Source organism: Lynx rufus, unplaced genomic scaffold (assembly GCF_022079265.1).
Source record: "Lynx rufus isolate CCGP_SWC_20201006 ecotype Redwood Valley unplaced genomic scaffold, mLynRuf1.p SCAF_9, whole genome shotgun sequence".
In the NCBI taxonomy this organism is placed as follows: Eukaryota; Metazoa; Chordata; class Mammalia; order Carnivora; family Felidae; genus Lynx; species Lynx rufus.
Window position 1 is genome coordinate 107,747,467 of NW_025814897.1, and position 13,761 is coordinate 107,761,227.

A 13,761-nucleotide genomic window follows, 5' to 3' on the forward strand; every position below is an offset into this window, starting at 1 on the left:
CCATCTCACAGGGCCGGTGTGAAGGTCCAGGGGGACAGAGGGAGCCTCGGCTCCAGCCCCCGCCCCGGACCGGACGCAGACTGGGGGCTGCTGGCGCCGACCCGCCCATCTCGCTCTGCCCGGCCCGCTGACCCCCTCCAGCCTCCCCACGGGGCTGATGCGAGGACGAAGCGAAGCTGGAAGCCTCTCGGCCGGCACGTCGTCGGGGGCCGTGCGGGTCAGTGGCCCTCACCAGCCGGGGCTCCGGCTCCTGGCCACGCAGCTGCGTCCATGTTAACTGCTGGTGCTAATCAGGGTAAGTGATGGGCGAGACAGGGCAGGTGCCGCCCAGGTGGGGAGACCAGCTGTGCCTCGGCCCCTGTGCCCCCGGGGGTCCCGGCTCCCAGCTCCTCCACCCCACCTGCCTTCCGGGGGCCCGGGGCAGCCCCTCTGTAGGAGGGGGACACGGAGCAGAGCCCGGAGTGGGGGCCACTTCCGGGCCGGCCAGGCCGCAGGCCCGGGGTGCCGTGCGGAAGCTGTGGACCCTGCTAAGTGGTGTCGCGCGGCTCTGAGTGGCTGGTCTCCCAGAGCTGACAGCTCTTCGCTTGGGGAATAATTAATTCCACAGCCCGAAAACCCAGGGCTGCGAGTTGCCACGTTACTTGCGAGATTAATACAAGCAGCTAATTAAGATGGAGAGGCGAGGAGAGGCTGGGCGCTCCCAGAGCAGGGCTGGGGGGCTGCGGGGAACGCGTGGGAGGAAGGGGGGCGGAGCAGGCAGGGAGGCAGCTGGGAGCCGGAGCCGGAGCCTGGGAGGGGCCGGGCGGGGCCCCCAGGCAGCCGTGGGCGGGCCACCGAAGGGCTGGGCTCCCCAAGGCTCTGGACGGGGCTGCTGCCCCAGGCAAGCATCTTCCAATGAGCCGTGGAGGACTGCCCGCCTGCCTGCCAGGCACAGACTGGTGGCTCTGCACAAACGGTCCCACTTACTATCATAACAAATGGGAGGTGAGGGTCGCTCCCACTTTACGGAGGAGGAACCCGAGGCTGGGGGGGCGGGGGTTGGGTTGCCCAGTGGCAGCGGCAGGATCAGAACTGGGTCTGACTCTGTAGTGAAGCCACCAAGCAGGCTGGCCTCAGGGCAGCCTGGCCCGGGCCTGCCCCCCCCCCACCCCGCAGAGGGTCTCCCCTTGGCTAGGGCTGGGGCTCGCCTCTTCCGGCACAGAGGCCCCTTGGATGGACGCAGTCGGTACCCACCTCCCCCACCCCAAGGGGCAGGCAGAGAGGAGGGCCTGGGTGTGCAGATTGCAGATGGCCCTGCCCTGGAGCCAACAGGCGAGGCCTGGGCATCTCGGGTCGGTCCAGAGCAGTCCCGGCAGCTGTCGGGAGCTGCCCTCCACGGGCCTCCCCCACCTCCCCCATCACCTCTCTCTCTTAATTAACACCGGCCACAAACGAGCTGGCTCCCGCTCGCAGAGGGCTCGGTGCCCAATGGGTTGGCAGTAAGCCTCGAAGGGGCGGGAGGGGAAGGGGCGCCGACCTGCCGTTCTGCCGGGAGGGGCCGACCCCCGCCTGCCGGGCATCCCCTGAGCCCCACCGTGTGTAGGTCTGCCTAGGTCAGGGGGCTGGGGCCAACTGGTCCGATGCATCCAGGGGCTGAGGAGGGAGGCGGGCCAGGGGCAGAAAGGATTTCTGCCCTTCCCTGCCCTCACGCTACCCCTCAAGCAGGGCACTCCCCCAGACCCCATTCCACCCTCTGCCTGCTCCACACCTTCTCAGGCCCAGGGCATGTCCTCTGGGGGACCCAGCCCGTCCCCCTGCCCCAGCACTTGTGTCCAGAGTGGCTCCCGAGCTCCCAGTCCTAGGTGGGGTGGGGCGCGCAAATGCCCTGGCAGGTGAGGGAGGTCTAAGATCTGCTGAAGCCTGAGGCTGGGAGGGCTTCCCAGAGGAGGTGGCATGTGAGCTGAGGCTTGAAAAGAAAAGGCAAGCAGGGAGGGGCGAGGGCGAGCTCTGTGAAAGGGCCTGATGGGTCTGAGCATTCCCCTGGGCAGGATGACCAGCCCGGGGCTCTATGTGCTGGGGCAACGCGAGGTTGACTCTGCCTGACTCCCAGCAGGCGGGAGCCAGGGGCCAGGATGGGACTGAGCCAGAGCGGCGGAGCTGGGAGCTGAGGGGGGCGGCGGGGGGCAGAGTGGAGGCTCCGGGGCGCACAGACACCCCTTCCTCTTCTGGTTGCCCCCGCTACCCACCCCTCCTGCCCCTGCCAGGCAGCACCTTGTTAAAAGAGCGGCCCCCCACTCGGAGGGCTGCGCAGGGCCGAGCGGGCGGGCGTGTGCCTGCATCCATAATACTTCCGGCGACCCATGAAAATGTAATTTCTTTCAAAATCAGAAGAGTAAATGAACTTTGAGTTAGAAAATATTTTTAGTATATAATGTTAATACGTTCTGTCTTTATGCCAACAAACTCATAAAATCAACTTCTAACATACATCTTTTTATGTTTGTTATTAATCGTCCTGTGTATTTAGGTGATCCTGTCTAATATATGTATATACTTTTAATTTTTTTTTCATGTGTATTTATTTTTGAGAGAGAGACAGAGCGTGAGCAGGGAGAGAGAGAGAGAGGGAGACACAGAATCGGAAGCAGGCTCCAGGCTCTGAGCTGTCAGCGCAGAGCCCGACATGGGGCTCGAACTCATGACCGCAAATCATGACCTGAGCCTGTGGACGCTCAACCGACTGAGCCACCCAGGCGCCCTGCTGTCGAATATATTTTTATAGGGAAAGGGCCCACAACAGCCGGGGCCTGGGCCGGGTAAGCTCCTACTCCTTTAACCCTTACCCCGTGTGGAAGCTGTGTCACCAACCCGTTCTACAGATGAGAGAGCTGAGCCACAGAGAACAGTCTTCTCACAAGGCAAACCTGAGCATCTTCTGTTTTACGCCCAGTTTCCTGATGCAACCCTCCCAAAGCTCCCCTTTGCTCTCAGGATAAGGAACTGACCCCTAGGGGCACCTGGCTGGCTCAAGTCAGTAGAACACGGGGCTCTTGATCTACTGGTCATGAGTTCGAGCCCCACATTGCGGGTAGAGTTTACTTAATAACAAACAAACAAACAAAATACCCGGCCCCTTGGATGGGCCCAGTGGCTCCTCCCCTCTTCCCCTTCCTCTTTCCTCTCCCCCTCCCCCTCAGACACACTCCGGGCCCTCAAACTTGCTTCATTTTCTCCAGCCCAGGGGCCTTTGCATGGGCTGGGACTTCAACATCCCCCACCCAGAGAGCCAGCCTCGAAGGGCACGCCCAGCTACCGGAGGGCTCCTGGGGGCCATAAATCACTGCCTCCAGCATCCTTACCTCCTAGGTCAGTGCCTGCTACTCGGTCACCCAGTGCTGTGGGTGTCATTCACACTTGTCCCCAGCTCCCCGCACAGAGCCCGGTGCACAGGAGGCGACCGTCAACAATTTACTGTGCGGCCACCCGCGGGTCTGCCGGGCTCTGCAGCCCAGGCTCTCGTCCACCAGGACTTGCAAAAGAGCCTACCCTAGGCGCCCCCGGGGCCAGGACCTGGGGTGCGGGGTGTGCAGGTGACAGGGTTGGTCCAAGGGCAGTGACAGGAGGCCACGTAGAGCTGCTCGGGCTCTTCCCTGACAAATCCTCCGGCCCAGGGTGCGGAGGCGAGGGGGCACTGAGCGGGGGCTGGGCTGCCAGAGAGGAGACTCGGTGACCGAGGAAAGCGCTGAGCAGGTTACTGGGCCAGGGAGAGGCCCGGGTGAGCGGGCACAGCGGTGACTTTGAGGCAGTCACAGCCCTCCGTGTGCTGAGGCTGCTGCTGTTGCTTCCGTGTGCTTCAAATGCCTGAGAGGCCGCCAGCCAGGCTCGGGAGGTGGGGGCTGCTCCCCCCAACCCCCCGGCCCCTCAGCCTGGCCCACCCCCCTCCACCCTCCCTCAGAAGGCTGGATCTTAGCTTTCTAGCATTGACAAACACACATCCGGCCCCTACTATGTGCCGGCTCCGGGAACACAGCCGGCAAGGCGCTGCGGGCACGGAGCTCATTATCTAGCACGCAGAACAAGAATTAAACTTGACCAAGGATTACCATTTGTGTCAGAGGTGGGAGAGAACGGCTGGCCCCAGCGGTGGGGGGGAGGGGGTGACCTGGAAGGAGTCAAGGAAATGCGGAACAATAGGAGCCAGCTGCGAGGGGCAGTAGAAGGCCTGTGCAAAGGCCGGGGGCCGAGGGAGGAGGTCACTCTAGCTGAAGCAGAGTGAGTGGGGGAGAGAAGTAGGAGAGAAGATCAGAGTCTGTGGAGGCAAGAGCAGCTCAAGGAGGACAAAAAGGGGACCCGGTGGCTCCTGCCTGGTGCAGGGGATCCCTCCCGGGCCTGGAGAGGGAGGAGGACCCTCCCCCAACGCCTGTGCGGCTCCCATCACTACTGTTCCATTGCAGCCACCCCATGCCTGGCCGAGCCCCCAGCTGTCGCCAGCACCCCAGCGTCTCGCACAGCGCCTGGTACCTGCGAGGCGACCACTGACCTACTGGCAGCCTGGCCCTGCCAGGAGGGTTAGGGGAGTGGCCTTTGTCCTTGGGACAGCAGCGCCATTGGCTGCCCCCACTTCCCGCAGGCCTGCGGTGGGTATCTGTGTTACTCGAGGGTGAGCTGTTTAAAACATGCTTTAGATTAGAATGTTCCCACAGATGGAATAAAGTGTGGACATGTGCTGAATTTTTGAAGATAAAACAAGAGACTTCAAAGGCATCTCAAGCTGCGAAAGCAGTTGCCGTGTTTGACAGACTCTGTCCCCCAGGCCAAGGTCACTGTCCTCCGAGGTGGGGCTGCCTCAGGGGGTGGGGGATGTGAGGCTTCCTGGACATTCCCAGGGCTGGGGGTGGGGAGCAGGGGCCTCACGGTGGGGGGACAAGGGGGCTCACATTTATCAGCACCACATGCAGGCTTTGTCATTTAACCTATGTGTGCATGTGGACACACATCCCTTCCCGCCCTGTTTACAGATGGGGAAACTGAGGCTCAGGGAGGCAAAGTGATTTGTCCAAGGCCACCGCCCTTAGCAGGAGGAGACCCGCCCAGGTGCTTTGTAAGTCCTGGTCCCGAAACCCTCAGCTGCGATCTTGGGGCCAGCCCCCCGGGGCCTCGGTTTCCTCATGGGTGGGTGGGGGAGGCCAGCTAACTGAGGCCCTTGTGGGGCATAGATGATACAGTTTAAAATGCCTGTAAAACTGTTACGGCGTCAGGGTTTCACAGTGGCAGCGGGTGGGGGCGTCGGGGTCCCCGGTCAGCCAGGGGAGAAGGGTGTCTGCCTGATGACAGACACATCGATACTCTCAACAGCAGCTTCTTTCTATCAAGGTTTGCTCACCAGCTTCTTGGGGAGAGCCATGGGGACCTTCCAGGCTGCGTGGCTCCATTTTACACGTGGGGGAACTGAGGCTCAGAAAGCGTGTGGCCCGAGGCGGGAGCCGGGGCCACTAAGCACCCCACTGAGCCAGATCTGGCTTGCCTGCCTTCAGGATTGAGCCCCCACTCCATCTTCTCTGAGCAGAACCCTGTGATTCCCTAAATCTGTTGGGAGCCATACCCAGCTCGCTCCCCTTCTGGGGTCTCCCTCTCCCCACTGGTCCTGTGTTCAGGCTCCTTCACCACCAAGGTCTCCTGAATCTTGGGTCAGCCTCCTTCAGTCCTCCCCACACCTCCTGGCTCCCATCTGGCCTCGCTCGGATAGCCCCACCCCTCCGTCTACCCCAGGAGGCCCTCCCCAATGCCTCTGCCTACAAAAGCCACCCACTCAGCCATTTTAGCTCAGAGCAGGTGCCCAGGCTGTGGTTCCCGCCGGCCTGGGCCTTCCCTTCGCCTCCTCCTGCCTGGGTTTCTTGGGCTCTGCCCCTGGAGACCCAAGCTGGACCCCAGACCCTTGGACCCCCAGTCCCCCTCGACACCCACTCTCCAAGACCCATCCCCAGGCGACTTCCACTTATTGGCATTTCGTTATACAAGAAATTCATGTTGATTGCCCCAAATTGGATCATATACATAAACAAAAAGCGAAAGAAAGTGAGTCACCCAGCCCCTGTCCCTATTCTCCTGCAGGACCTCTTTAAACAAAAACAAACAAAAATGGTTAATAACGCATTTATCGAGCAAATTCTCTGTGCCAGGCACCGGGCCAAATATTTCCAGTGGAGTCTTTCAATCCCTCCCTCCCCGGAGAGCCTAAGGAGAAGGTACTATGATTTTTCCCACTTTACAGATGAGGAAATAGAGTCTCGGCCAGGTTGCCGGATTTGCCCAAGGTCACGCCCCTGGGAAGCGGGGGGGTTGCCGGGATTTGAACCAGGCAGTCTTGATTTCGGAGGGACCGCTGCGGAGGGCGGCAGGGCCCTGGGACCCCAGCCGCCTGGGCCTCCCCTCCCCCCAGGAGCCAGGGGGCCGGCGCTCACAGCCGCACCATTAGCATAACCATGAGCATCCCTGAAACCCAATTACCAGGAGATGGCTTGGGCCCCAGCCAGCCGGGTGCAGTCTCCATCTTTGCAGGAATGAGGGGCCGGGGCGGAGGGAGCCCTGGCGCATAGGAGAACGGCTGGCGGGGGGGGGTAAATGTCCCGGGTGGGGACGGAGTCGGAGGCCCCTCCTCCACGGCTGGGATCCGCGTGAGTAGGTAGCCTTGACCCCTCTGCTCATCTCCAGCTGCACAGGCCTCGGGGTCACAGGTTCCTCCACCCCCAGCTTGCTGGGTGACCCCAGGCAGCCCCTAGCCCTCTCTGAACCTCAGTTTTCTTCCCGAAAGGAGAAAACCAGGCTCCATTCGAGCAGACCACAAACCGTGGGTTTGGAAGCGAAAAGAGCGTTGACCCGAACAGCCCGATGGGCTGGGGCTCCATTCCTAACATCCCCGCGGGGCCCAGTCACTGCCTCCTCCTTCTTGGGCGCCTCCTCTGCCGCCCGTCACCCTCCGGTCCATCCTCTCCCCGGCAACTGATCCTTTTGTTTGTTTTTTTTTTACCACTTCGGGGCACGAAAGCCATGCGGGCACGTTGCCCGGGGGCCCATGCGCGGGCACGCTCCCGCGCGTGCACACGGCCCACCCACCACGCAGCCCAACACATACGGGTCACAGAAGAGTTGACGCCCTCCCCCCACCCACACCGGAAGGCACTGCCCTGAATCTGGCCTGTCTTTTCCTTCGAGGTTTGCTTTGCAGGCCCCTCAACCACATATTACCTGCGTCTGCGTGCCCGGGTTTTGTAGAAACAGTAGAGCCGCTGGGACCAGCTGCCACGGTTCACGGCCATGCTTGGGAGATTCACCCAGACCGGCGCAGGCCGTGCTGGCTGGTCCGTTTCCACCGCTGTGTAATATGCCAGCCTGGGGCTGTGCCGCCCCCCATCCCACCCTCCCCCCCCCCCCCCCCCCCCCCGCCCAACAGTCCAGCGCGCCCAGTTTTGTTTCTGGAATGCAGCGGCAGGTACCACCTTGCCCGCACCCCGGATGTACACGTGCTGCAAGTTCTCTCGGGTGTCCGCCCGCCTGGGAGCGGGACCGTGGGGGCTGCGGTATTTACGCACAGCTTTAACTTTACTAGTTATCGCCAAATTGCTCTGCAAAGTGGTTGTTCGGAGGATCGTTTTAAAATATAAATTAGATCGTGTCACTTTCCTGCTTAAAACTCTTAAATAGCTTCCTATTACACTTAGAATAAAATCCATGTTCCTCTCCGTGAAGGCACAGCAGCATCCCACACTCTGCTCTCTGCTCCCTCCCCTTCCCCCCTCCCCCCCCCCCCCCCAGTCTCCTGGCCTCTTTTCGCTTCCTTGAATAGTTCTGGTTCTTTTATGCCCCAGGGCCTTTGCATATACCACTCCCGCTCCCTCTGCCGCCTGGCACACTCTTCCAGCTCTTTCCAGACCGGCTCCTTCTCATCTTTCAGGTCTCAGGGAAAATGTCACCTCCTCTACGAGGCTTCCTCTGACCACCCAACTGAAATGTCTCCCACCCTGTTCCTCTTACCGCCTCGTTTATATCCTTTGGAGACCACACCTTGGTCCCCTAACGATCTTGTCTTCAAATTCGTTTACTGGTTTTATTACCAGCATGGCAGCCTATGGGAGGGAACCTAGTCTGCCTTGTCCATTCCTGTACCCCAGAAGCCAGCACAGGCCTGGAACCAAACAGCTACTTGTAGTGCCTGCCATTCGTTCATTCAACGGACACTGATTTGCCCCCTGGTCACCACGTCTGGAGGAATGAATGAGCTCCGCGAATTAGGGAGGGTGAGCTGTGGGGGGGAGGCCAAGTTGAGGGCAGAGGGTCAGCCAGACCACAGGGGGCTGTGATTCATCTCCCGTGGTGGGGAGCCATGGCAGGTGCCGGAGCAGGAGCAGCAGGGTCGGGATTGCACTTCAGAAAGACCCTCAGGAGAGGTAATGCTGAACCCACAGGGACCAATTAGAGGACTGTGGGAGACAGGGTCGGATCCGGCATGGGATCGGCCTCCAAACGTGGTCAATGGAAGGAGCACTTTGTGTGTGAGGAAACAGTGGGGGCTCCAGGCACCCCCCCCACCCCGACCCCCTCACCTAATCGCTGCAGGAAGCTGGGAGGGAGCTCTCCCCGTGATTGCAGAGAGGGTAGCAGAAATCCAGAGGCTCCTCCTTAGACACCCGTGAGGCCCCCTTGGCCTAGCCCGGCCCCTCCATGTACAGACGGAAAACTGAGGCCCTAGAAGGAAAGGACCCAGAAGAAGACCGCACAGCTGAATCCTCACCCTTGTGACTCTTGGGATATTAGGTGCTGGACGGAGGCCAGACACTCCTTTCTCAGAAGAGACTCAGCTGCCACTTGCTGCACAGAGAATTGGAGTCAGACACCAGAAAGGACTTCTTCAGAAACTTTCCCCTGGTCAGGCCCACCTCCTCTAACATCTTCGACACAGGGCTGGGGAGGGAGCTCATTCAAGGTCACTCAGCCAAGAGGAGGCAGTTCTGTCTGACTCTAAAACTTAGGGGTGCCAGGAGGCCAATGGGCAGGGCCAGGGGGGGAGGGGGGGGAGGGGTCCTAGTTCCCTCCCATCCCAGACCCTGAGGGCCCGGGAGCCCAGGGCGGCCCCCTGTCCTGCAGGCCTCGGGGTGGCCATCTCCCCACTCCCAGGCCGTGTCCTTGGGGACACGGTAGGATCGCAACCTGGTTCCTGCCCTGGCTGCCTCAGGTCCCCCCCCTGAGCCGAGCACCCGTCCCTCTCCGTCTCCTTCCTGCTCTCCCAGCTGGGGCTCCACTCCAGGAGGGAGGAGAGGGGGGGAAGGGGAGGAGGCTGGCACAGCAGCCATTGGTATGCGAGGCCGAGCCTCAGCCCCCTCCAAGGCCCAGCCTTTCGGCTCAGCTCTTTAAGAATCCCTCCTCGCAGCGTGGTGGTGCTGGGCAACCCCCCCCCAGAGGCTGGCGCCCTCCCCCCCGCCCCCTCCCCCCTTCTGGCTCCTCCTAGCGGCCCGTCTCAGCAGCATACTTAGCTCAGAACCTGTCAGGCCTGGCTGCACCTGTGCGTGGCAGGTGTTGGGGGGGGGGCTTGAGTGACCCCATCCAGACCCAGCCCTGGACCACCAGCACTCGGGGTGGGGGAGACCCCGAGCTCAGGACACCCTATCTGCACACTCCACCGGCACCCCCCTTACTACCTTCAGTGGCTCGAACTGCCCAGAGGTGTTGGAGCTGTTGGAGGGGGGGAGAGGGCCCAAGGGGGAGGGGCCAAGAGCTCTCTGAGTCCCTGAGGAGGTGGTCTGTGGGGACAGTAGGCCCTCGGGAGCCCCTGGGCGGTGGAGTAGGACACAGGAAGAACACTTGGACTGGGCCCAGGGCGGGGGGGGGGGGGGGGGGGGGGGGGGAGGGGCGGTGGGAGAAGGAGAGGTGGAGCAGAGTTCAGGGCTCGGAGGGGGTCACGAGAGGCACGGCGACGGGGTGAGGGTGTCACTGGAGGTAGGGGGGTTCCCAGCAAGAGTCTCTGAGGCTCGAATCTCAAATCCCTAGGTGGGCGTAATCTCCGCCTCCATTCCTCCACCTTGCCCTTCTCCCTCCCAGGGCCCTCGGGCTCCCCCCAGAGGGGGGGATGCGCCCTTCCTTTGCCCCCGCAACTTCCTTCCAGATCAGGCCTGCACCTCTGGCCTCACCCCTGCTTCCCCCCTCCACAACACTCTGCCGCCACCACCACCCGCCCCAAGACGCCGCGGCACATGTTGTCCCCCTCCGCCTGGACGTCCTTTAAGACACAATTCCCTTCTTTCCTGAACTTGGGATGTGTGTAACAGGTGAATGATGGCCAGAGTCAAGAAATGCTCCAATCACCATAAAAAGCATTACCTCTGCTGGAATAATGTCTGGGGAGGGAGGAAGGGAGGGAGGAGGCAGCCCCGGGTGTCTGGCAGAGATGAAGGGTGGGGGGCGGTGATGTCATTTGTGGGGAGAAGAGGAGGCTCCCAAGGGAGAGCAGCCTCATCAGAGACAAGCTGCCTGAGTCCTGCCAGGGCCGGGGAGGGTGGGCTGGCTCGCGACCCTTGTCCCCTCTGCCCAGATGGCTGGCAGTGTGTCTGGCCCCCTTCCGAACCCCTGGAACCATCAACTTGGGGCCGTTCCCAGTTTTAGGAATCACCGTTGGCCTTGGACCGCTCTGTCGCCTTTGCCTTGCAGGGCTGTTTTAGCCTGATGCTTTTTTAATGTTGTATTCATTCGTCCATTCATTCATTTAGCAGCACCTGATTGCTCTCCACACAGGCAGGCAGGTGCTGGGGACACTCAGGGACCGCGGCTGGCCCAGGCTGTGCCCTCAAGTTGCTCACAGTCTGCTGGGGAAGACGGATGCTAACAAAACCCACCTCACCGAACGTGGTCAGCAGAGAAGCTGAGTGGGTACGTTCCTGCCCTGGCCGGAGGCTTCCCCATTTCCTTGGCCTCACCGGTCCCCATTGCTGTCCTCAGGTGTTGCTGGCTTTGTCCTACCTGGCTTTGTCCGTGCCCACTGCCTGGAGCCCCTTCTCGGGGACCTCCTTCACGGGCTGGGGGTTTGTTCCTTTGCTCTCCCTGGATTTCTGCACTGGGGCACCCCATTACTCCTGTACATACGGGGCGAAGCCCCAACCCTCTGTGCCGTGCAGGCTGGAAAGGTTTAGGGCACAGTAGTGGGACGGGGACTCTGGGGGTGTCAGGACACGGATCAGAGAAGCCAGAGACGCTGACAGGACTTTCTGGTGACGGCTGGCACGTTCAGCCAGGTGTGCACAGCCAGCCTACCCGCAAACCACAGGCCTGTGATTCATGGAGACATCGCAGGGAGCACTGGGGCGTCACCGGGGGGAGGGGGCACGGTCTGGGAGACAGGCGGGACAGGTTTCCAGTGGCTGTGATTCTCTGGCCCCCCCACTCAGGTGCTCCCAGACCCAGAGCATCGTGGCGATCTGGGAGGACAGTGATCTGTAAGTACCCCCGGGGGCCTTTATTCCTGGACACCCAGGACAAAGCCTGGGGCTAAGGGGTCCCTGGGAATGTCCACTGACTATCCAATGGGGCTTCTCCCAAGAGTCCGGTCAACGCTTCCTCTGCCCCCAGCCCAGAACAGGCTCAAACAGGGCCAAGGGTGGTATACATCCTTGGGTGACAAAGTCTAATCATGGTGAGTCCTGTTGCCACAGCTTGGAAGTACACAAAACACTCTCCCCTGCAGACTCTCGCATTAGCCCTAGGAGGTCTGTGGTGGCCCCGTTAAGATAAGAAGACTGAGGAGCAGCGATAATGCCCAGGGTCACCAGCGGGTGGGTGGCGAGGTGGTGAGCAGAATCCAGGTCTGGGGACTCCTGAGAGAATCGGCAGGTAGCGGGAGGCAGAGGTGTTTCTGGCAGGGCCAGGGTGACCTTGGCTGCCCAGTGGTAGGACCCGCCCCACCTGGCTGCCGGATGCTGCCCGCTGCCTGGGTTATTGCCGTCCTGGGAGTAGGGGAGCTGGGGCTTGGCGAGCCCAAGGTTGAAGCCACAAATCGTCCCTGGGTGACTTGTGCTGCCTCCTGCTGAGCGCATGTCTGAGAGCGCCTGGTTCCAAGCAAGTTCAGTCCTCCTGGGCCAGGGGCCCATTGCCTTCACCGCCGACCGGACCGACCCTGCTCTCAAGGAGCCCCACAGCACACAGGAGCTCAGGAAGTGTTTGTTGAATGAACGAGCGATCCTTCTGAATCTCATAACCGATGGCGCCCCTGCTGTATTTACACTCCCTCCCTGGCACCCTATTCCTTTCGAGATAAAGGCCAGCCCCTCCTGCCACCCCCCCTCCCGCCCCCGGCTTGTTCAGAGCTCTGCACCCCCAGGCCTGGCAGACATCAGTCACATCCTCTTCCACCATGGCCCCCTGACTCCTCGCCCCAGCTCCAAGCAAGAACTCCTGATCTCCAAAGCCTGGGCCCTTTCACGTCACAGCCCCTGGGAACGAGGTGGAATGAGCTTCTGGTGTCTGCCCAGAACCTTCCCCCTGACCCTCCATGACCTAGGTGAAGAGCCACCTCCTCTGGGAAGCTGGCCTTGGGTGCCGCAGCTGACTTGGCCCCCTGTGTTGCGGGGTCACGTGGTCATGATGTCTGTTTCAGCGAGATCCTGCTAAGCCATAAACCGTCCAGCGTTGCCAGGGTAGGGGCCAGCAGGGCCTGTTGCGCTTTGGGTCTCTGGTGCCCAAAGAGTGCCCAGCACACAGGGGGCCTCCATAAGTAGTCCCTGAGCCGGGTACAGCCTCCGGGCATGGCTGAGCAAGTTATGGCGCGTCAGCTCGGTAAGACTAGCGTGCAGCCATTAAAACCACAATCATGAGCATGATATTTTGATACCCAAGTGCGACACATAGAGCTAGAGCCATACCATCCATTCCACTCCGAGGCACTGAGTGGTAAGGGGTCCCTCCTACAAAGGGAATTCGTTTAGAAGAGGAGGAAGACGCGGCACATAATTCCTGAGCAACACGCTAAGCGCCTCGATGGAGGCATGACGGAGCCCCAGGGCTCCACGTCCGTCTGGGGGTCTGGGGAGGCGGAACGGAAACCACAGCTCTGTACAAATTACAGCCGACTGCATGGACAAGCCTGGAAGGGAGCGGAGGAATAGGGCTGTTGACGCCACAGGGCGGTGGCATTGTGGGTGATTTTTCTTTCCTTTATTGTTGGTTTAATGTTGTTTGGGCAATAAATAAAAATTGGGAGAAAAAAATAGCTGTTTGGTGAATTGAGTAGAAAGCAGTGGAAAGAAGAGAGGGAGTTAAGGGGAGGGAAACGAGAAGGGAGAGGTGAGGAGGGAGAGGCCAGAAGGGCAGAGGCAGGGATGCCCACCTGAGGACAGAAGTGGCAGTCTCAGGCAAGGCCTCCGTCTGCTCCTGGGCTGGGGGCAAGAGGGATGGGAGAGCATAGGAGGCGGGGTGGGAGGGGGGGTGGGGGGGAGGGAGAGAAGGGCTCGATCTCTTACAGAGATCTTCCCCCAGGGAGAATCTGGGAGGACATCCCAGAGGAGGGGTGGCCTGACTAGTCCTTGAAGGACAGCAAAGAAAAGAGTGTGATGGGCAGGCCTGGAATTGGGTGGGAGACAGGGTGATGGGTTTTGGGAGAGGGGGTCCCAGCCAGGTTGTGGGGAGTCCCGGTGTGGAAATGCGAGCAGTGGGGCCTTGGGGGAGGGGGTGTCTGGGCAGAGGCAGGGACTCACTCAGAGCAACCCTCCAGGGAAGTGGATGGCAGAACAGGGTGCCTGAGCT

General features: G+C 61.1%; 1 protein-coding gene across 1 annotated transcript in view; it reads right to left on the minus strand.

The window, feature by feature from the left end:
• Positions 1-13,761, minus strand: part of MACROD1 (mono-ADP ribosylhydrolase 1) — a 141,680-nt gene that overhangs the window by 13,920 nt on the left and 113,999 nt on the right.